We start from the raw sequence: 22,544 nt of genomic DNA on the forward strand, positions 1-22,544 counted from the left end.
TTTGGGTTCAGGAATAAATACCACATTGTAATAAGTTATTATTTTTCTTGGTCCTATTGTAAAGAAACTCGCCTCAACATGGTAGTAATTGTTAATAAGTACAATAATAAGCAAGGCCACAAAAAAAAAAAAAGGTTTAAGATGGACAAAAACATTTCTATACTATTGTTTGGGACGATTTTATTTTTTTATTTTCTGGCCTTTGCTTATTATTGTACTTATTAATAATTACTACTATTTCGTGGCAAGTTTCTTTACAACAGGACCAAGAAAAATAATAACTTATATTACAATGTGGTATTTATTCATGAACCCAAATTGGGACCAAAACTGTTTATGACTATAAATAAGTTATTCCTTTATATGGAGAGGTTTTACTGTAGCATTGACATCTCTTATAGCTTTTATTGAATTATTGAATCTCAAAGAATACTTACATTATTGAAAGGAAATACAAATGCAGAAGGAATTGAAATACAAATACATAAAAAGGAAAATTATCCACCTAAGTGTTTATAATCAACAATTAATTTCTTTTAATTCCTTCAATTCTTCTTAAGCAAATTTTTGAACCAATGTGCTGAGAGTTTTGGGTGTCTTTTTAGCCCGTCATTATAATCCACGTTGTTTAAACCAAATTGGACGGTGTATCCAGAATCCCATTCAAAGTCGTCCAACAATGTCCATGGAAAGTATCCCCTCACTTTTGCACCATTTCTGCAGGCACATACACAAACGTTCAAATGGATTAGGTCAATATAATGATTAAATGACAATAACTTAAGAAGGCTAGGCAGTATATAGCCTTAATTAATTTGTTAATAACTACTTACTTGATCGCCGCTTGAAGGTAACACAGGTGACGATAGTGGCAGTCAATTCTACTGGTATGATGAAGAGCCTCATCAATTGATTGTTCTGGATTATTCAACTCCGATACACCTACGTACATATTATTGCACAAAAAATTAAATTTAGTTTTTTCCTCTAAAAATATAAAAAAACGTGTAGTTTCATTTTGCACCATTATAAATATGTGAAACTTTTGCAATTAATCAAGGCTTAAAAAGTATGTATGACATACCATTCTCAGTAATATAAATGAGTGGATCATTATATTTTTCCTTTGTGTAGAGCACAAGATCGTGAATTTCTTTTGGATATACATATAACCAATCTGAAGTAGTCTGCAACACCATTTCAAGATAATACGTAAATGTTGGGGTAAAAAACTAATCCTCCAAACGCAAATAGCTCAAAATTATAAATTTGATGTATACCTGGGGACCAATAAGTACTCCATTAAGCTCAGGTACCACAATATTTACAAACATTAGAATACAATTGGTGTAAATATTAGAATATAATTAATGTAATTAAGAAGTCAAACTAGGTCAAGAAGAACAAAGGACTTAAGCTATTCAAAGTAAGTTTCCTTTGGCACTCACTTGTAAGATCAGCACGAGGGTCTGTTACGAAGCTTGCCTGTAGTGAATTGTTCTTAGGTGTATTAGTTGTGTATCTAGCAGTATAATAATTTATTCCAAAAAAATCAAACGATCCGTTTAGCAACTTGGATTGTTCTTTTGTGAATCTTGGCAATCTTTTTCCAACAATTGATCGCATGGTGTGTGGATAGTCATCACTTGTTAATGGGTCCAAAAACCTACAAAACATGAAAATTCCAAATATTAGCCTAATTATAGCATTATATATAAGAGTACTGCTAGCTAGGTAGTATCAATGTTACAAGTCATAAGTAAACATGTAATTGGGATTATATATAATTTAATAAGACACTTGCCATCCAAACATAAAATCCAAAGATCGTAAGGCAGCATCTTTATCTTGCTTTGACCCCGAAGCAGGCTCAAACCAGTATGTCACCAATGTTATTCCTATCAAGCCTTTTTGAGATGCCTGCCCAAAAATATGAATTTTGGTTGAATAAATAGGAGTTATAGAAAAAGATACAACCTTTAGATTATCTTACTACTGAGAGTATTCCCTCTTGTATTACAACTCAATAATAATGATTCATATAGAATTCTCAATTAGGATCCCATATGTTGACCCAAAAAAAAAAAAAAAAAGGAAACTGTTATTGAACCTGATATCTATTCTTGTACAATTCTACAGCTGCTCCATGAGCAAGAAGAATGTGGTGTGTCACCAAGTATGGTTCAATGGCTGAATCTCCACCGGTGCAGTTTAGATTTTGCCAAGAAGAGCAGCGTCCCGGTGCTAAAGTCCCAACAGCATAACCCATGCTACTAAAAGTATATGGCTCATTTACCATGAACCAGTGCTTGACTCGATCACCAAATTCCTTATAACAAAGTTCTGCATAGTCTTTAAAATGATCGCTGTAGATACAAATTTATGTTACGTATATCAGTATGTATTTTATCAAATTTCCAATGAGAAAATAAATTTTGTTCACTTACACAATACGAGGGCTTAAGAAACCACCATATTCATCTTCTAAAGCTTGGGGAACATCCCAATGAAAGAGTGTTACAAACGGTTTTAAACCTAGAGTACATGATCAGTAAAATCAAATTAAAAGTCTAATTGAATGATGTTCTAAAAATTCATGTAATAATTGTTTAAGGTAGGATGATTAACCATTGCGTAGGAGTTCGTTGATGAGATTGTTGTAATAATCAATTCCTTTTCTGTTAACGCCACCACTTAATGTTCCATCTAATTAGAGAGACCTTAGTGAAGTTAAATTGGACAGAAATATGGTGAATCACCTACACAAAGCAATTTCAAATTCATGGGTCTTTGCCAAAAGCATAAATTTGGGATATTAGGTTGCACAATCTGTTCAATTGCCAAAAGCATAAAGTATATAGTAGTTACACATTCTTCTTGTTGGTACATTATAATTCATGCATGGATGCTAACTGCATGGATAAAATACACCAAAAATATGGTAAATAATCCCAAAAGAAATATATAAATGTGAGTGTGTGTGTAAAATACATATATATACAGACCTAGTAAGCTGCGGAACCTGTGCCAAATATAAACCCTGGTTCAAAACTGCTGCGATTGAGAAATTCGCAATGAACAGGTGGATCTGTATGGGTTGCTTTGCTATTTGTCAATGCAAAGCCAATGAGTAGCAGCACACCAAAGAGCAAAGATCGTGAATATTTCATTGCCATAACTTGGGAGTTTTTATATCGATCGAGATAATTAAGTTATCTCCTCCTGGAATATTGCATGGGGTTTATATAGAGAAAGGGAGGAAGGGATATGGTGTCTACGTACTAGCTCATGAGAATAGTAAAGGGTTAAAAATTGTAAACAAAATTGACTTTGAAAGCCCTAGTTTAAAGACCAAGTCATGGTCTGTAGTTTAAAAGAAAGCACGTTTCATGTACCCAAAAGTTGCGTACGTACGTAAAAGAAAGGATAATCCTTGCGTTCCACCTATGAGGAATGCACATACTCTTCAAATTTTATATTGTGATCCTTCAGTTCCTTAATCTTTATTTGAAGATTATCTAAACAAAAATAATTATTTGAATTTGAAATCGTTTAGTCATTTAAATATATGAACCCAATCGATAGTGTTGATACTAAGTAAAAGATTAATAATGAACTATTCATTTTATTGACATATTTGGATAACTACACAGTCTTCAATTTGAACAGTTTTTTGCATATATGATATTCAAATTAAGATTAAAAAATCAATAACTTATACTATATATATGAAAATACATTATTTATAAAAACAAATTATTCCTTGAGTTGAAAAGTAAGATAATGTAGACAACTGTACGATCAATCTCATTTTAATTTGCAATGATCAATCCTTGAGTTACCCTTGAGTTTTCCGGCAAAAGAAAATGTTAACTGCATTAGGAAACAAAGAGTCATTTATCTGCATGTTTATATGATGTATCTCCAAATGTTGAAGGCATAACTTTTGAAGTTGAATATGGAAGATTAGCAATAGAGACTTGTTCAAACCGTAGAAAATTACTTGTGCCCACAAAAAAACAGAAATTTATGACCACAATTCTTTACGTAAGTAGTAAGCGATAAAGATGAAGAATTTAATCTTGACCTTTTTCTTCTTGTTAGAGTTTTAGTGTTGAATTGGTAAACCCAGTGGTTTTTTGAAATTGTCCTTCCACTCTAATTAAGAAGGCATCGAAATAGCTAGGTTGTCAAGTTGGCTATTTTGCTCCCAAAGATTGTGAAAGGATTCCATTGGGGTGGTTTTTTCGAAGGTTTGGACACCCTTCAAAGTATATAGTAGTTACACATTCTTCTTGCTGGTACAAGAATGAGAATAGTAAAGGGTTAACTCTTGAAAGCCATGGTCTGTAATTTAAAAGAAAGCACGTTTCATGTACCCAATAGATGTCTACGTATGTAAAAGAATGGATAATCCTTGCGTTCCACCTATGAGGAATGCACATATTCTACAAATTTTATATTGTGATCGTTTAGTTTCTTAATATTTATTTGAACATCGTCTAAACAAAAAGAATTATTTGAATAAAAGATTTATAACGAACTATTCATTTTATTGATACATTTGGATGACTTAACGGTCTTCAATTAATAACCTATACTACAAAAATACATTATTTATTAAAAAATTATTCCTTGAGTTGAAAAGTAAGATAATGTACACAACCGTTCGATCGATCTCATCTTAATTTGAAATGATCAATCCTTGAATACTCTTGAGTTTTCCAGCGAAAGAAAATGTTTTCTGGATTCGGAAACAAAGAGTCATTTATCTGCATGTTTATATTATGCCTGCCCAACTATTGATGGGCAAAACTTTTGAAGCTGAATAAGGGCGATTAGCTACAGAGACTTATTCAAACAGTAGAAAATTATTTGAGTACCAACAAAAAAGTAGAAATTTATGACCAGAATTCTTTACGTAAGTACATAATCGATAAGGACGAAGAATTAATTAATCTTGATCTTTTTCTTCTTGTTAGAGTTTTAATATTGAATCCGTAAACCCAGTGGTTTTGTGAAATTGTATTTCCACGCTAATTAAGAAGGCATCGAAATAGCTAGGTTCTCAAATTGGCTATTTCGCTCCTAAAGATTGTGAAAGGATACCACTGGGGTGGCTTCTTCTTGGTAGTACAAGAGCTCCAACAAGAGCTCCATATAGTACATGCAATGATCATAATATATCCGTATTTAGTGAGTTGTGCATCAAGGATATTGAGGTTGGACGTTGTCTTGGTCCTCACTTTAACAAAGAAAGATCGGCAAATTTGATAGAAAACTTTAGGAAAGAAACAGGAAATTCTTATAGTAAAGCGCAATTGAAAAATAAGTGAGATAGACTAAAAAAGGATTGGTAGTTGTGCAAAAAACTAATTGGGAAAGAAACTGGCCTAGAGTGGAATCTAATCAAGGGAACAGTGGATGCCTTTGATGAATGGTGGAATAATACGATTCAAGTATGCGCACTTTGTATCTGTTATGATGTTATTCTAGTTATAGTAATCATAAACTACATAATAACAACATTCTTTTTTATTTGTAGAAAAATCCTGAATATGGAAGATTGCAGAAAGGCATCACTCCTTAGTTCAAGGAAAAGTTGGATAGGATGCTCTCAAACGGCGTTGCTACTGGTGCAAATGCTTGGGCACCTTCATTTGGTGCACTACTACCAAATAGTAGGGATGACTCAATAGGAAATGTTAACATACAAAATGAATCTATTGGATCAGATGATGAGGAGAGTGCACTACCGAATCTATGAGAAAAAGTGCTAAGAAAGGAAAAAGAAAAGAGCTGACCAAGGTGAATTGAGAACAAGTAAGTTTGATAGGAAAAGGAAAAAGGTTGGCGGTGCTGCAAAATTGTATGGTCAAATTGACCACCTTATTGGTGCAGTAGAGTGTAAGAGCACTATGAGGCAATTGGCGATAGGCACTAGTATTCCTGAAGTTGTGCAGGTTGTTGAACCATTACCGGTTGTGAGTGTACTAGCCCGTTATGGCTGTTTGCAACTCGTTTGTTTTTTAATCAAGAGAAGAGAGAGATGTTCTCTATCATGAAAGATCCTAGTGTGCAACTTACTTGGCTGAATTATGAGTTCATCAACCAATGAGGGAGTTGTAGTTTTACAAAACATTCTGGATTTGTACACTCTTAGTCAGATTTTAGGATTATGTCTTAGAATTTGTTTGACACCTTCCTTGAATGTACTTTTGAATTATGAGTTAATTTTTAGATACTTTGTTTTGAATATTGGTACAACTGTTAATTGGCAAGGTGCTTGAATTTTGTTAAGGATTATTTGTTAACTTGCAGGTGCGCTTGAATATGGACATTCTAGATAATGATGAGGAAGAGTTTGACATATTAGCATGCGCTTGTACTCGAGCTATTGAAGCATATTATCTAAAATATGTGCATAAAACTCCATGTATGAATTTTTTCAAGCAGGTAACATTTGGTTAATGAAAGCATTGCAAGCTAACTATAGTTTGAAAGGTTCAAGGAGAAAGTAATATTAGGAATGTTCTTGCATATGTTAGGACATGGTATAGAAGAAAAAAAAAAAAAAAGAATAGCTAAGAGCAATTTCAACACTCTTCTGAGACCGTTAGTAGATATTTTGGTGTTATGTTGTATATTGTATGTTAGATGGCAATAAATATTATCAAGCCTATGGATTTGGAATTTAATACCACCCCATGGGGCATAAAGGTAAAAGACATCATCTCTCATATGTTTATAGGAGTGGCCAACCAACGGGGCATAAAGAGGTATTCAACCATAGACATTTTTCTCTTAGAAGCGTAATTGAGCATACGTTTAGAGTATGAAAAAAAGGGGGGCAATTTTGAGGGATATACTTGATTGTCTGTTCAATAAGCACGTGAATTTTGTCATTCTTACAATGGCTCTTCATAACTACAAAAGGAGGCATTCTGAACGTGATAGGCATTTTGATGACCCCGAAGACTATAGTGAAGAGAGCGATATTGATGATGGTGAAGAGGAAGATCGAAATCATGACCAAGGAGGGATTGAAGCATTAAGAAATAGCATAATGATGAACGCATATTTTACTATTTATTTTCTCGCAAAAGCTACATTTTCTTGTGATATTTTGGACTTAGAGGAAAGGAATTACATAGTGTTGTGCTTTTATAGTTATATTAATGAGGTGGAGGAAAATATGATGTTATAATTCCTTATTTTTAAATAAACCTAATGGTCTGTTATGATTTAAGTGTCTACCTATTTGGCTGTATAATATACTTGTGGCCTACATTCATTTTCTTTTGATTTATGTGCAGTGCATGTCATTTGTTGGAATTGGAGAAGCCTTCAGCACGTGTTTATTTCATAGATCACAAGTCTATGCAATACTGAACCGACAAGGAAAAGCAAAAAACAAAAAAAATACACCAATTTGGGTTTTGCAAGTCTCCAACCGAGAAGCTTTCCTCACTCGTGAACTTGGGGGACCACTATTTGTTCCGTAGTTCACCACCCTCGAAACTACTAAGCACTGGTCAACCTTATACCTTCAAGGACCCACTGAAGACTTCATGTGGAGGCACCCTTGCCGGAGCACATGAGTTTTTCTCCAATCAAGAGACCAATCACAACACGACAAGCGTCAACCTAAAAATAAAACTCCTAGAGTCCCACATCAATCGTGGATGGGAGCCGAAGACCCTCATCAACTATACAAGGAGACCGTTCTTGAACAATTAATTCCTAATGTCATTATTGTGCATAAACTCGTCATTAGAACTCACTAATGATGATTATGCTTAAACTTATGTCTTGTGTAAAATCTTCACTATTAATGAGGACTCGTCCACTCTCGTGGATGGAGCCCCATTTAAGATGAATCACGTACATCTTGTGTTGCTTCCCTACCTCCATCTCTTTACATATTATCCTCACTAGGTGATGGAGCAACATTACGATGGTTACAAACTCGACACTTTACGTCGTTCCAAAGTCTCACTGATTTTGTGCATCAACATTTGTAAATAGTTTCTTACAAGCAATTAAGCCCGCGCGATGCCGTGAATTTTAAAACTGTGTTAAACAGGCAGAATATATTAAAATCTATTAGTATCCTTATGTTCAACAAAGAATAAAAAATAGATGTTTGTAATATATAGCAAAAGTTTTAAAACTCTTTAATTCTTCTAAGTAAATTTGACAAATACGTACAATCCAATCTTCGACCACATCAAGCGTATACTTTTTGTTTTCTTCTGTCAAATTTGTCATGTCACCCAAGGTCATATGCAAAGCCAGCTAACTAAAAACATTTGTGTTAAGTTGTGCAAAAAGTTGAGCACGCTTTAATTGAAAAAATAATCACTAATACAATTAGGCAAGAAGGGGACGAAGATAATCCTGAGGAGCTAGAAATATTTTGACTTCAACAAGAAGATATTAACAAGGTTTTACATACGTATCCAAAAGCTCCAAGGTGTGGTATCAACTCCCAAAAAAAAAAAAAAAAAAAAAAAAAAAAAAAAAAAAAAAAAAGAAAAAAAAGAAAGAACAATCCCAAACAATAGTATAGAAATGTTTTAGTCCATCTAAAACCTTTTCTTATTTATTTTTTATTTTTTATTTTTTTTTGTGGCCTTGTTTATTATTGTACTTATTAACAATTACTACTATGTTGAGGCGAGTTTCTTTACAATAGGACCAAGAAAAATAATAACTTATTACAATGTGCTATTTATTCCTGAACCCAAACTAGGACCAAAACTGTTTACGACTATAAATAAGTTATTCCTTTATATAGAGAGGTCTTACTGTAGCATTCACAGCTCTTATAGCTTTTTTATTGAATTATTGAATCTCAAAGAATACTTACATTATTGAAAGGAAATACAAATGCGGAAGGAATTGAAATACAAATACATAAAAAGGACAATTATCCTCTTAAATGTTTATAATCAACAATAAATTTCTTTTAATTCCTTCAATTCTTCTTAAGCAAATTTTTGAACCAATGTGCCGAGAGTTTTGGGTGTCTTTTTAGCCCGTCATTATAATCCACGTAGTTTAAACCAAATCGGACGGTGTATCCCGAATCCCATTCAAAGTCATCCAACAATGTCCACGGAAAGTATCCCTTCACTTTCGCACCATTTCTGCACACAAATACACAAATGTTCATATGGTTTAGGTCAATATAATGATTAAATAACAATAACTTAAGAAGGCTAGGCAGTATATAGCCTTAATTAATTTGTTAATAACTACTTACTTGATCGCCGCTTGAAGGTAACACAGGTGACGGTAGTGGTAGTCAATTCTATTGGTATCATGAAGAGCCTCGTCAATTGATAGTTCTGGATTATTCAACTCTGATACACCTACGTACATATTATTGCACAAAAGATTAAATTTAGTTTTTTCCGTTTGAAAAAAAAAAAAAAACGTGTAGTTTCATTTTACACCATTATAAATATGTGAAACATTTGCATTTAATCAAGGCTTAAACGTATGTATGACATACCATTCTCAGTAATATAAATGATTGGATCATTATATTTTTCCTTTGTGTAGAGCACAAGATCGTGAATTCCTTTTGGATATACATATAACCAATCTGAAGCAGTCTGCAACACCATTTCAAGATAATACGTTAATGTTGGGGTAAAAAACTAATCCTCCAAATGCAAATAGCTCAAAATGATAAATTTGATGTATACCTGTGGACCAATAAGTACTCCATTAAGCTCAGCTGCCACAATATTTACAAACATTAGAATACAATTGGTGTAAATATTAGAATATAATTAATGTAATTAAGAAGTCAAACTAGGTCAAGAAGAACAAAGAACTTAAGCTATTGAAAGTAAGTTTCCTTTCGCACTCACTTGTAAGATCAGCTTGAGGGTCTGTTACGAAGCTTGCCTGTAGTGAATTGTTCTTCGGTGTACTAGTTGCGTATCTAGCAGTATAATAATTTATTCCAAGAAAATCAAACGATCCGTTTAGCAACTTGGATTGTTCTTTTGTGAATTTTGGCAATCTTTTTCCTACAATTGATCGCATGGTGTGTGGATAGTCACCACTTGTTAACGGGTCCAAAAACCTACAAAACATGAAAATTCCAAATATTAGCCTAATTATAGCATTATATATAAAGAGTAATGCTAGCTAGGTTGTATCAATGTTACAAGTCATAAGTAAACATGTAATTGAGTTTATATATAATTTATTAAGACACTTGCCATCCAAACATAAAATCCAAAGATCGTAAGGCAGCATCTTTATCTTGCTTTGACTCCGAAGCAGGCTCAAACCAGTATGTCACCAATGTTATTCCTATAAAGCCTTTCTGAGATGCCTGCCCAAAAATATGAATTTTGGTTGAATAAATAGGAGTTATAGAAAAAACATACAACCTTTAGATTATCTTACTACTGAGAGTATTCCCTCTTGTATTACAACTCCATAATAATGATTCATATAGAATTCTCAATTAGGAGCCAATATGCTGACCCAAAAAAAAAAAAGAAAAAAAAAAAAAGGAAACTGTTGTTGAACCTGATATCTATTCTTGTACAATTCTACAGCTGCTCCATGAGCAAGAAGAATGTGGTGTGTCACCAAGTATGGTTCAATGGCTGAATCTCCACCGGTGCAGTTTAGATTTTGCCAAGAAGAGCAGCGTCCCGGTGCTAGAGTCCCAACAGCATAACCCATGCTACTAAAAGTATATGGCTCATTTACCGTGAACCAGTGCTTGACTCGATCACCAAATTCCTTATAACAAAGTTCTGCATAGTCTTTAAAATGATCGCTGTAGATACAAATTTATGTTACGTATATCAGTATGTATTTTATCAAATTATCAATGAGAAAATAAATTTTGTTCACTTACACAATACGAGGGCTTAAGAAACCACCATATTCATCTTCTAAAGCTTGGGGAACATCCCAATGAAAGAGTGTTACAAACGGCTTTAAACCTGTAGTTCATGATCAGTAAAATCAAATTAAAAGTCTAATTGAATGATGTTCTAAAAATTCATGTAATAATTGTGTAAGGTAGGATGATTAACCATTGCGTAGCAGTTCATTGATGAGATTGTTGTAATAATCAATTCCTTTTCTGTTAACGCCACCACTTAATGTTCCATCTAATTAGAAAAAAAATAACAAGAAAGAAAAAGGGTTAACTAGCAGATAACTCGATCACATTACTTTAGTTAAAAGTATATAAAGAGAATAATTTTCTTGTAGGAAAAATAATTCTTATGCACAATATTGACATTGGTCCCAACCAAATATGAGGATGTGGAGCAACTTACTTGGTAATAATCTGGACCATGAAATAGATAATCTGTAAGCATCCAACTCCATATCCTTCATGATCCCCACATCATCCTAAAATGACAAAAGTTTAAAATTAAATATTGAGGATCTCATTATATATTGTCCTTTTTATTTTATTTTTATAAAGCCTCCAATTTAATATGTTAACATGTGCCCTTCAAGTATAAAGGGTCAAGAGACAAAGTTATGAGGTTTTAGACCTTATAGCGGTGATATTGATCTATAGCGACGTCTCCGTTACTGCCATCAGCGATTTTTTCTGTAGTTATTCAAAAACATAATGGTGAAATCCATATCATGTGCAAGGTACTTTATATGCGTGCGCACTGATGAAGTATATACATATATTGTACAGATCACATGACCACGTACTATTCGTCTCCCAACAAAGTGCATGGTTATTAGAGAGGTTGGAGTTTACTTGTCCTCACGAAGAAAAGAATGAGGTGCTATTTATACTCCTTTTGAAATGAAGTAGCTAAAGTTTTCATATTACCAATTGATTAAATCACAGACCTGGATGTTTGTGGGTGAAGGTATCCCATATGCTTGGGCCTCTTCCATCTTCTTTTACTGCACCTTCATACTGAAATATACACACATGCATATACGTAAGAGTACTACTACACACGCAAGGAAGATGTCAACATTATAATTCATGCATGGATGCTAACTGCATGCATAAAATACACCAAAAATCTGGTAAATAATCCCAAAAGAAATATGTAAATGTGAGTGTGTGTGTAAAATACATATATATACAGACCTGGTAAGCTGCGGAACCTGTGCCAAATATAAACCCTGGTTCAAAACTACTGCGATTGAGAAATTCGCAATGAACAGGTGGATCTGTATTAGTTGCTTTGCTATTTGTCAATGCAAAGCCAATGAGTAGCAGCACACCAAAGAGCAAAGATCGTGAATATTTCATTGCCATAACTTGGGAGTTTTGATATCGATCGAGATAATTAAGTTATCTCCTCCTAGAATATTGCATGGGGTTTATATAGAGAAAGGGAGGAAGGGATATGGTGTCTACGTACTAGCTCATGAGAATAGTAAAGGGTTAAAAATTGTAAACAAAATTGACTTTGAAAGCCCTAGTTTAAAGACCAAGTCATGGTTTGACTTTGATTTAATATTTTTCATTTATATATATTTTTACAATTCAAAAACACAAAAGTTTGACCCCTCTCTAATTTTTCTAATTTTTTTCTTTATTTGAATTTTTGGGACTTATAATGAACTATTCATTTTGTTGACATATTTGGATAACTACACAGTCTTCAATTTGAACAGTTTTTTGTATATATGATATTCAAATTAAGATTAAAAAATCAATAACTTATAGTATATATATGAAAATACATTATATATAAAAACAAATTATTCCTTGAGTTGAAAAGTAAGATAATGTAGATAACTGTACGATCAATCTCATTTTAATTTGCAATGATCAATCCTTGAGTTACCCTTGAGTTTTCCCGCAAAAGAAAATGTTAACTGCATTAGGAAACAAAGAGTCATTTATCTGCATTTTTATATGATGTATGTCCAAATGTTTAAGGCATAACTTTTGAAGTTGAATATGGAAGATTAGCTATAGAGACTTGTTCAAACAGTAGAAAATTACTTGACCCAACAAAAAAATAGAAATTTATGACGAGAATTCTTTACGTAAGTACGTAAGCGATAAAGATGAAGAATTTAATCTTGATCTTTTTCTTCTTGTTAGAGTTTTAGTGTTGAATTGGTAAACCCAGTGGTTTTTTGAAATTGGCTTTCCACTCTAATTAAGAAGGCATCGAAATAGCTAGGTTCTCAAGTTGGCTATTTTGCTCCTAAAGATTTTCAAAGGATTCCATTGGGTGGTTTTTTCGAAGGTTTGGACACCCTTCAAAGTATAGTAGTTACACATTCTTCTTGCTAGTACAAGAATGAGAATTGTGAAGGGTTAAAATTTGTAAACAAAATTGGCTTTGAAATTCCTAGTTTAAAGTCCAAGTCATGGTCTATAATTTAAAAGAAAGCACGTTTCATGTACCCATTAGTTGTCTACGTACGTAAAAGAATGGATAATCCTTGTGTTCCACCTATGAGGAATGCACATATTCTACAAATTTTATATTGTGATCGTTTAGTTTCTTAATTTTTAGTTGAACATCATCTAAACAAAAAGAATTATTTGAATAAAAGATTTATAACGAACTATTGATTTTATTGATACATTTGGATGACTAAATAGTCTTCAATTTGAATAGTTTTTTGTATATATGATATTCAAATTAAGATTAAGAAATTAATAACTTATACTACAAAAATACATTATTTACACAAAAATTATTCCTTGAGTTGAAAAGTAAGATAATGTACACAACAGTTCGATCAATCTCATCTTAATTTGAAATGATCAATCCTTGAATTACTCTTGAGTTTTCTAGCGAAAGAAAATATTTTCTAGATTCGGTAACAAAGAGTCATTTATCTGCATGTTTATATTATGCATGTCCAACTGTTGATGGGCAAAACTTTTGAAGTTGAAAATGGGCGATTAGCTACAGAGACTTATTCAAACAGTAGAAAATTATTTGACTCAACAAAAAAGTAGAAATTTATGACCAGAATTCTTTACATAAGTATATAATCGATAAGTATGAAGAATTAATTAATCTCGATCTTTTTCTTCTTGTTAGAGTTTTAATATTGAATCCGTAAACCCAGTGGTTTTGTGAAATTGTATTTCCACGCTAATTAAGAAGGCATCGAAATAGCTAGGTTCTCAAATTGGCTATTTCGCTCCTAAAGATTGTGAAAGGATACCATTGGGGTGGCTTCTTCTTGGTAGTACAAGAAATTGATTAGTTGTTTCAAGAGACTGGTTTTTATTAGCTTACATCTATTTATTTTGATTTAATATTTTTCATTTATATATATTTTTACAATTCAAAAACACAAAAGTTTAACCCCTCTCTAATTTTTCTAATTTTTTTCTTTATTTGAATTTTTGGGACTTATATTGAATTTTAGTGTGTCTCGCAACCTGAAGGAATTGGGAGGGGGGGTCATTTCATTTTTGGATATAGAACGAATAGGTTCAGGATATGAGAGAATTAAGTATACCCACTAGAAAGACTAATCCAAACCATAATGATGTGCCAGAAAATAGAACATTTTTGTTACCCGACCAACCCTCAGGAGAAGCAAATGCAACATCTACACTAATCAATAAGATTAAAGAAGTAGCAATTAATGCAAAAACAGCCAATAGGAAAGCAATATTCATGTTCCTAATCCTCCAATCTACCAACAAAAGAATTATACCATTTGATCCCTTTATCAACCAAAAAATTGTACACCTTATATACTGCTTTTGGGCAACCCTCTCAACAACTAAGAGATCCATTCGAGGAACAAAGGGACTAGTTGAAGTACGGATCCTCCCACTATTGGGAGGATTTGTACTTCAATTGAGATGATAACAAATCATTTCACCTTTTTAGTTGGAACATTAGGCAGTTCTCAAAAAAAGATAGCGAAAAATATTATTCCTAGAGTTGAGACTAAAAGGAATGTATAAACCAATGCTTCCATAGATTCGATCGTGGTTTACAATTATAGGTTCCATACCTGTTTATTTGGGATCTTCTCCCGGATAAATAAAGAACAAGAGTTAAAGTAAAGGCAGTGATTCAAATCAAGATTTATCTGGTACCCCATCTAAAAATCACAAAAAGAAAATAAAAATGAAAAGTAACAAGTAACAACGCATACTGTATTAGACTACTTGTCTTCTTGTAGTTGGATCTCCAAGTTTTTGGAATGCTCCAAATTCCAGTTGAGCATCTAAATCTGGATCAATACTCGCAAAAATATCTCGAAACAAGGTTCTAGCTCCATGCAAAATGGATTTATTTTTTGTCCCATAATCCCCCACTACTATATATATCGTGAAACATGTATAATATAAGTTATTCTTCCTTTAAGCATCCTCAGCTCTAATTTATAGATTTCCTTTTATCTATTTCTTCCACTTCATCGAAAGATATATCTTTCAATACAATAGTTATGTGACAAGTGGATCTTACCTTTATCTAGTGTACTAGCACCAGATATTATGGAGGAATCCACGGAAGATGTTTGTTTACAATCTAAAACTGTTGGACCAAATGATGAGGAGGAGAATGAGACTATTCAATACATAAGAAAAGATGATAAGAAGGGAAAAAAGAGAGTAGCTAACTAGGGCGAATTGAGAAGAAATAAGTTTGATAATAAAGGAAAAAAGTTTGGACGAGATGACATGCCATATATGACAACTACAAATACATAAAAACAAATATAGATGTGTACTTGATGTCATAAATGCTAAGTATATTATATATTTACCCGCTTAACTTTCTGTTTGCAGGAATCAATAACAAATTTTAATGTCTTTTCACAAGACATATGAGGCAAACAATATTAAAATTGAGCAAGACTTTCTTTTTGTAGATTTTTTGCAAATGGAAAATTGGAGGTGCGGAGAATGCACATGATATTTTGGCGTTGTGCAACACGAGGAAAAAATTGGAAGGATTTTTTTGTTTTGTTTTTGTGGCAAATTTTGTGCACTCTAGAAATTTGAAGTGGAGGTTGCACCATTTTCTTTTTGAATTGTACTATCTTAAGTTAAAATAACTTGTAGTTGTCTTCATATATTATTAGAAAAATGGAGACAATACTCTTATTGATTATTAATTCATCTTCTTTATGTTATACCACAAAATGACGTACACACATAGCATAAGAATAAAACCTAACAATCTGTTTGGATGAAAATAATTTATATTACTAAAGAATTTTAAAATGATGGAAATTGAAATGACAGAATTTTATTTTCTAGAACTTGTGAATTTGCTTGTTTGATTAACCTAAAAGAACAATAGAATTGAATAAAGAATTTGTTATTTTTAAACTTTTATTTATAGAAATATGAAAATAACACATATTTACATGAAACTAAATTTAGGAACTGGAGGTCCCAAATTGTAAGTTTTTTTTTTCCATGCCAAAATTCTAAATTTATATGTTTATTTTCCTCCTCTAAACAAAAGGCTGGCTTGGGATTGCTTAATTTTTTTTAAAAAAAAAGTTGGAACCATAAATTGTGTTTGGTTAGAAAAAAGAGTTTTTTATTTTATTTTTTTCCTTCAATTGTGGATCAAAAACAAAAGAAAGCAAAAGCAGGTTAGACTCTAAAAGAGCACTTTTTTTCATAGAAGCGCGTAAAAATTGGCAATTAATGAAACATTTGCGCTGACAATACTATCCTTTTCTCCTATGCTTCGTTCAATTTCTAGCTTTCCCTATTTCTCTCGCGCTCTCTCCTCTCCCTCTCATCTGGTTCGAGCACAGACCCATCTATCCTCTTCATTTCCTCTAGTTCAAGCACTCTTCACCAACAACAGGTGAGTTTTCTTTCGTTTCAATTTCTAATTTGCTTATTTTGACAATTTATTGTTGGAATATTGAAATATTGAACGGATTCAACTATAAGTCATTTTCTTCATTTTTCTGCAATTGATTTTTGTTCCAAAATGATTGAAATTTGCTGATTAATTTGGTTAAATTCTATTTTTAATTAATTTTTGGGACTTGAGGTGGATTAATTTATTTGGTTAATTTGGTTAGAATCGTTTTTTCCCGTATAATTAGTTGATTAGTTGTAATTTAGTTCGGTGATTAGTTTTTGGATGATACTGGAAGATTTGATTGTTGTTAAATTAAATTTACATAGAAATGGATACTCTCTTCCATGTGGTATCAGCCAAAACATGTCTGCAACATAAATTTACACCGGCATGTGGATAATGAGCTTTTCAAAAGTAGTTTTTTTATTTGGACCAAAAGATAAAAAAATAGTATGAGTCGCATGAAATGGAAGATTACAGAATCATAGTAAGCATATGATTTTGAGCAGGCAATGAACATCTCAGAGCCTTATCTCTGGCTCATAATTACAATTATGGTATGTAAGTCTTGATGATGTTGTGGTTTTTTTTGCTTTATTGCGTGACTTGTTGTGGTCTCCATCCCAGAGCTATATACATCATAGAGCTTCTGATGTTGTTGTGGTCTCCATTGAACTTTGTGTCTTGTTTTGCTCTATCATTAAAATTCAAAGTTTTCAAGCCCTTTTCATTAGTTTTCCTTTAATATTATATATATAAGGATGGCAAAAAACGTGGGAACTTCAGCAAGAGCTCCACATGGTACATGCAATGATCATAATATATCCGTATTCAGTGAGTTATGCATCAAGGATGTTGAGGCCGGACGTCGTCTTGGCCCTCACTTTAACAAAGAAAGATCGGCAAATTTGATAGAAAACTTTAGGAAAGAAACAGGAAATTCTTATAGTAAAGCGCAATTGAAAAATAAGTGAGATAGACTTAAAAAGGATTGGTAGTTCTGCAAAAAACTAATTGGGAAAGAAACTGGCCTAGAGTGGAATCCAAGCAAGGGAATAGTGGATGCCTCTGATGAATGGTGGAATAATAAGATTCAGGTATGTGCACTTTGTATCAGTTATGATGTTATTCTAGTTATAGTAATCATAAACTACATAATAACAACATTCTTTTTCATTTGTAGATAAATCCTGAATATGGAAGATTGCAGAAAGGCATCACTCCTGAGTTCGAGGAAAAGTTGGATAGGATGCTCTCAAACAGCGTTGCTACTGGTGCAAATGCTTGGGCACCTTCATTTGGTGCACTACTACCAAATAGTAGGGAGGAATCAATAGGAAATGTTAACATACAAAATGAATCTATTGGATCAGATGATGAGGAGAGTGCACCACCCATTCTATGAGAAAATGTGCTAAGAAAGGAAAAAAAAAAAAAAGAGCTGACCAAGGTGAATTGAGAACAAATAAGTTTGACAGGAAAGGGAAAAAGGTTGGCGGTGCTGCAAAATTGTATGGTCAAATTGACTGCCTTATTTGTGCAGTAGAGGGTAAGAGCACTATGAGGCAATTGATGATAGGCACTAGTATTCCTGAAGTTGTGCAGGTTGTTGAACCGTTACCTGGTTGTGAGCGTACTAGCCCGTTGTGGCTATTTGCAGCTCGTTTGTTTTTTAATCAAGAGAAGAGAGAGATGTTCTCTATCATTAAAGATCCTAGTGTGCAACTTACTAGGCTGAATTATGAGTTCATCAACCAATGAGGGAGTTGTAGTTTTACAAAACATTCTGGATTTGTACACTCTTAGTCAGATTTTAGGATTATGTCTTAGAATTGGTTTGTCACCTTTCTTGAATGTTATTTTGAATTATGAGTTAATTTTTAGATACTTTGTTTTCAATATTGGTACAACTGTTAAAAATTGTAAACAAAATTGACTTTGAAAGCCCTAGTTTAAAGACCAGGTCATGGTCTGTAGTTTAAAAGAAAGCACGTTTCATGTACCCAAAAGTTGCGTACGTACGTAAAAGAATGGATAATCCTTGCGTTCCACCTATGAGGAATGCATATACTCTTCAAATTTTATATTGTGATCCTTCAGTTCCTTAATCTTTATTTGAAGATCATCTAAACAAAAATAATTATTTGAATTTGAAATCGTTTAGTCATTTGAATATATGAACCCAATCGATAGTGTTGATACTAAGTAAAAGATTTATAATGAACTATTCATTTTATTGACATATTTGGATAACTACACAGTCTTCAATTTGAACAGTTTTTTGCATATATGATATTCAAATTAAGTTTTTTGCATATATATGAAAATACATTATTTATAAAAACAAATTATTCCTTGAGTTGAAAAGTAAGATCATGTAGACAACTGTACGATCAATCTCATTTTAATTTAAAATGATCAATCCTTGAGTTACCCTTGAGTTTTCCGGCAAAAGAAAATGTTAACTGCATTAGGAAACAAAGAGCCATTTATCTGCATGTTTATATGATGTATGTCCCAATGTTGAAGGCATAACTTTTGAAGTTGAATATGGAAGATTACCAATAGAGACTTGTTCAAACAGTAGAAAATTACTTGAGCCAACAAAAAAACAGAAATTTATGACCACTATTCTTTACGTAAGTAGTAAGCGATAAAGATGAAGAATTTAATCTTGATCTTTTTCTTCTTGTTAGATTTTTAGTATTGAATTGGTAAACCCAGTGGTTTTTTAAAGTTGTCTTTCCACTCTAATTAAGAAGGCATCGAAATAGCTAGGTTCCATTGGGGTGGTTTTTTCGAAGGTTGGGACACCCTTCAAAGTATAGTAGTTACACATTCTTCTTGCTGGTACAAGAATGAGAATGGTAAAGGGTTAAAATTTGTAAACAAAATTGGCTTTGAAAGTCCTAGTTTAAAGTCCAAGTCATGGTCTGTAATTTAAAAGAAAGCACGTTTCATGTACCCAATAGTTGTCTACGTACGTAAAAGAATGGATAATCCTTGCGTTCCACCTATGAGGAATGCACATATTCTACAAATTTTATATTGTGATCGTTTAGTTTCCTAATTTTTATTTGAACATCATCTAAACAAAAAGAATTATTTCAATAAAAGATTTATAACCAACTATTCATTTTATTGATACATTTGGATGACTAAACAGTCTTCAATTTGAATAGTTTTTTGTATATATGATATTCATATTAAGATTAAGAAATTAATAACTTATACTACAAAAATACATTATTTATAAAAAAAATTATTCCTTGAGTTGAAGAGTAAGATAAAGTACACAACAGTTCGATCGATCTCATCTTAATTTGAAATGATCAATCCTTGAATACTCTTGGGTTTTCCAACGAAAGAAAATGTTTTCTGGATTCGGAAACAAAGAGTCATTTATCTGCATGTTTATATTATGCATGTCCAACTGTTGATGGGCAATATGGGCGATTAGCTACAGAGACTTATTCAAACACTGGAAAATTATTTGGCCCAACAAAAAAGTAGAAATTTATGACCAGAATTCTTTACGTAAGTACATAATCGATAAGGATGAAGAATTAATTAATCTTGATCTTTTTCTTCTTGTTAGAGTTTTAATATTGAATCCGTAAACCCAATGGTTTTGTGAATTTGTATTTCGACGCTAATTAAGAAGGCATCGAGATAGCTAGGTTCTCAAATTGGCTATTTCGCTCCTAAAGATTGTGAAAGGATACCATTGGGGTGGCTTCTTCTTGGTAGTACAAGAAATTGATTAGTTGTTTCAAGAGACTGGTTTTTATTAGCTTACATCTATTTATTTTGATTTAATATTTTTCATTTATATATATTTTTACAATTCAAAAACACAAAAGTTTGACCCCTCTCTAATTTTTCTAATTTTTTTCTTTATTTGAATTTTTGGGACTTATATTGAATTTTAGTGTGTCTCACAACCTAAAGGAATTGGGACGGGGGGTCATTTCATTTTTGGATATAGAACGAATAGGTTCAGGATATGAGAGAATTAAGGATACCCACCAGAAAGACTAATCCAAACCATAATGATGTGCCGGAAAATAGAACATTTTTGTTACCCGACCAACCCTCAGGAGAAGCAAATGCAACATCTACACTAATCAGTAAGATTAAAGAAGTAGCAATTAATGCAAAACCAGCCAATAGGGAAGCAATATTCATGTTCGTAATCCTCCAATCTACCAACAAAAGAAGTATACCATTTGATCCCTTTATCAACCAAAAACTTGTACACCTTATATACTTCTTTTGGGCAACCCTCTCAACAACTAAGAGATCCATTCGAGGAACAAAGGGACTAGTTGAAGTATGGATCCTCCCAATATTGGGAGGATTCGTACTTCAATTGAGATGATAACAAATCATTTCACCTTTTTAGTTGGAACATTAGGCAGTTCTCGAAAAAAGATAGCGAAAAATATTATTTCTAGAGTTGAGACTAAAAGGAATGTATAAACCAATGCTTCCATAGATTCGATCGTGGTTTACAATTATAGGTTCCATACCTGTTTATTTGGGATCGTCTCCCGGATAAATAAAGAACAAGAGTCAAAGTAAAGGCAGTGATTCAAATCAAGATTTATCTGGTACCCCATCTAAAAATCACAGAAAGAAAATATTTTTATAATTCAAAAACACAAAAGTTTGACCCCCCCTCTCAAATTTTTCTAATTTTTCTAATTTTTTTCTTTAATTTTCTAATTTTTCTAATTTTTTTTTCGAAAAAGCACAAAAGCAACAGGTGACAAAGCATATTGTATGAGACTACTTGTCGTATTGTAGCTGGATCTCAAAGTTTTTGGAGTGCTACAAATTCCACTTGAGCATCTAAATCTGGATCAATACTAGCAAAAACATATTGAAACAAGGTTCTAGCACCATGCCAAATGGAATTAGTTTTTGTCCCATAATCCCCCACTACTATATATCGTGAAACGTGACATCTGTTTGTATTTTTTTTTTTTACTCATTCGATTGTTTTTATGCATAACAAAATATAGTGTAACTGTATTTTTTAAAATATAAAATATTCTTCCTTCAAGTGTTCCTCATCTCTAATTTATAGAATTCCTTTTATCCATTTCTTCCTCTTCGTCGAATGATATATCTTTCAATACAATAGTTGTATGACAAGTGGATCTTTTTATAGGATAACCCCGTCCAAGAGCCAGGGGCTTTAATTTTTTCACAGTTGCATGTTATAGTTAACCCCAGCCACAAGGACCACTCTTGTGTTATAACTAATATAAGTTAAAATTAGGTGACGCAATATAATTAAAGAAGGGACCGACATTGAATTAAGAAAAATCACAGAAGAATTGTTATTTTATAGGTTAATAGGTTATTTATCATTGTCATATTCCCCAAAGTTTATGTTTTGGACTGTTTAAATTGTTCGAGTTAACGTGGCTATGTTATTGTCATTTTTGGCTCACAATGTATGGATTCGAAGGGAACAACGAGATTTACAAAAGTCAATGAGCACAACGAGGATTCGGCAAAGTAATCACGTCTAAATAGATAAAATATACATTTAAGAGCTTTAGGAAAATTTGATATTTGTTGTTTGTACCGTACTTCATTACTCCCGAAACTACCAATCACCGGTCAACTCCTTACCTTCAAGGGCCCATTGAAGAGCTCATATGGAGGCACCCTTACTGAAGCACACGAGTTCCTCCCCAATCATGAGACTAATAACAACACGACACATGTCAA

General features: G+C 32.7%; 1 long non-coding RNA gene and 2 pseudogenes across 1 annotated transcript; 1 reads left to right on the top strand and 2 right to left on the bottom strand.

The window, feature by feature from the left end:
• Positions 1–545: 545 nt before the first annotated feature.
• LOC125470925 lies at positions 546–3,176 on the bottom strand (annotated as a pseudogene).
• A 5,756-nt stretch (positions 3,177–8,932) lies between these two features.
• LOC125470954 lies at positions 8,933–12,310 on the bottom strand (annotated as a pseudogene).
• A 4,494-nt stretch (positions 12,311–16,804) lies between these two features.
• LOC125470983 lies at positions 16,805–18,698 on the top strand. The gene is made up of 2 exons (XR_007253319.1): positions 16,805–17,896; positions 17,983–18,698. It is a non-coding gene; the product is annotated as an uncharacterized LOC125470983 (long non-coding RNA).
• Positions 18,699–22,544: the final 3,846 nt, after the last annotated feature.

The sequence above is a fragment of a genome, unplaced genomic scaffold (genome assembly GCF_019419815.1).
Source record: "Pyrus x bretschneideri cultivar Hongxiangsu unplaced genomic scaffold, Pyrus_bretschneideri_v1 Contig55, whole genome shotgun sequence".
NCBI lineage: Eukaryota > Viridiplantae > Streptophyta > Magnoliopsida > Rosales > Rosaceae > Pyrus > Pyrus x bretschneideri.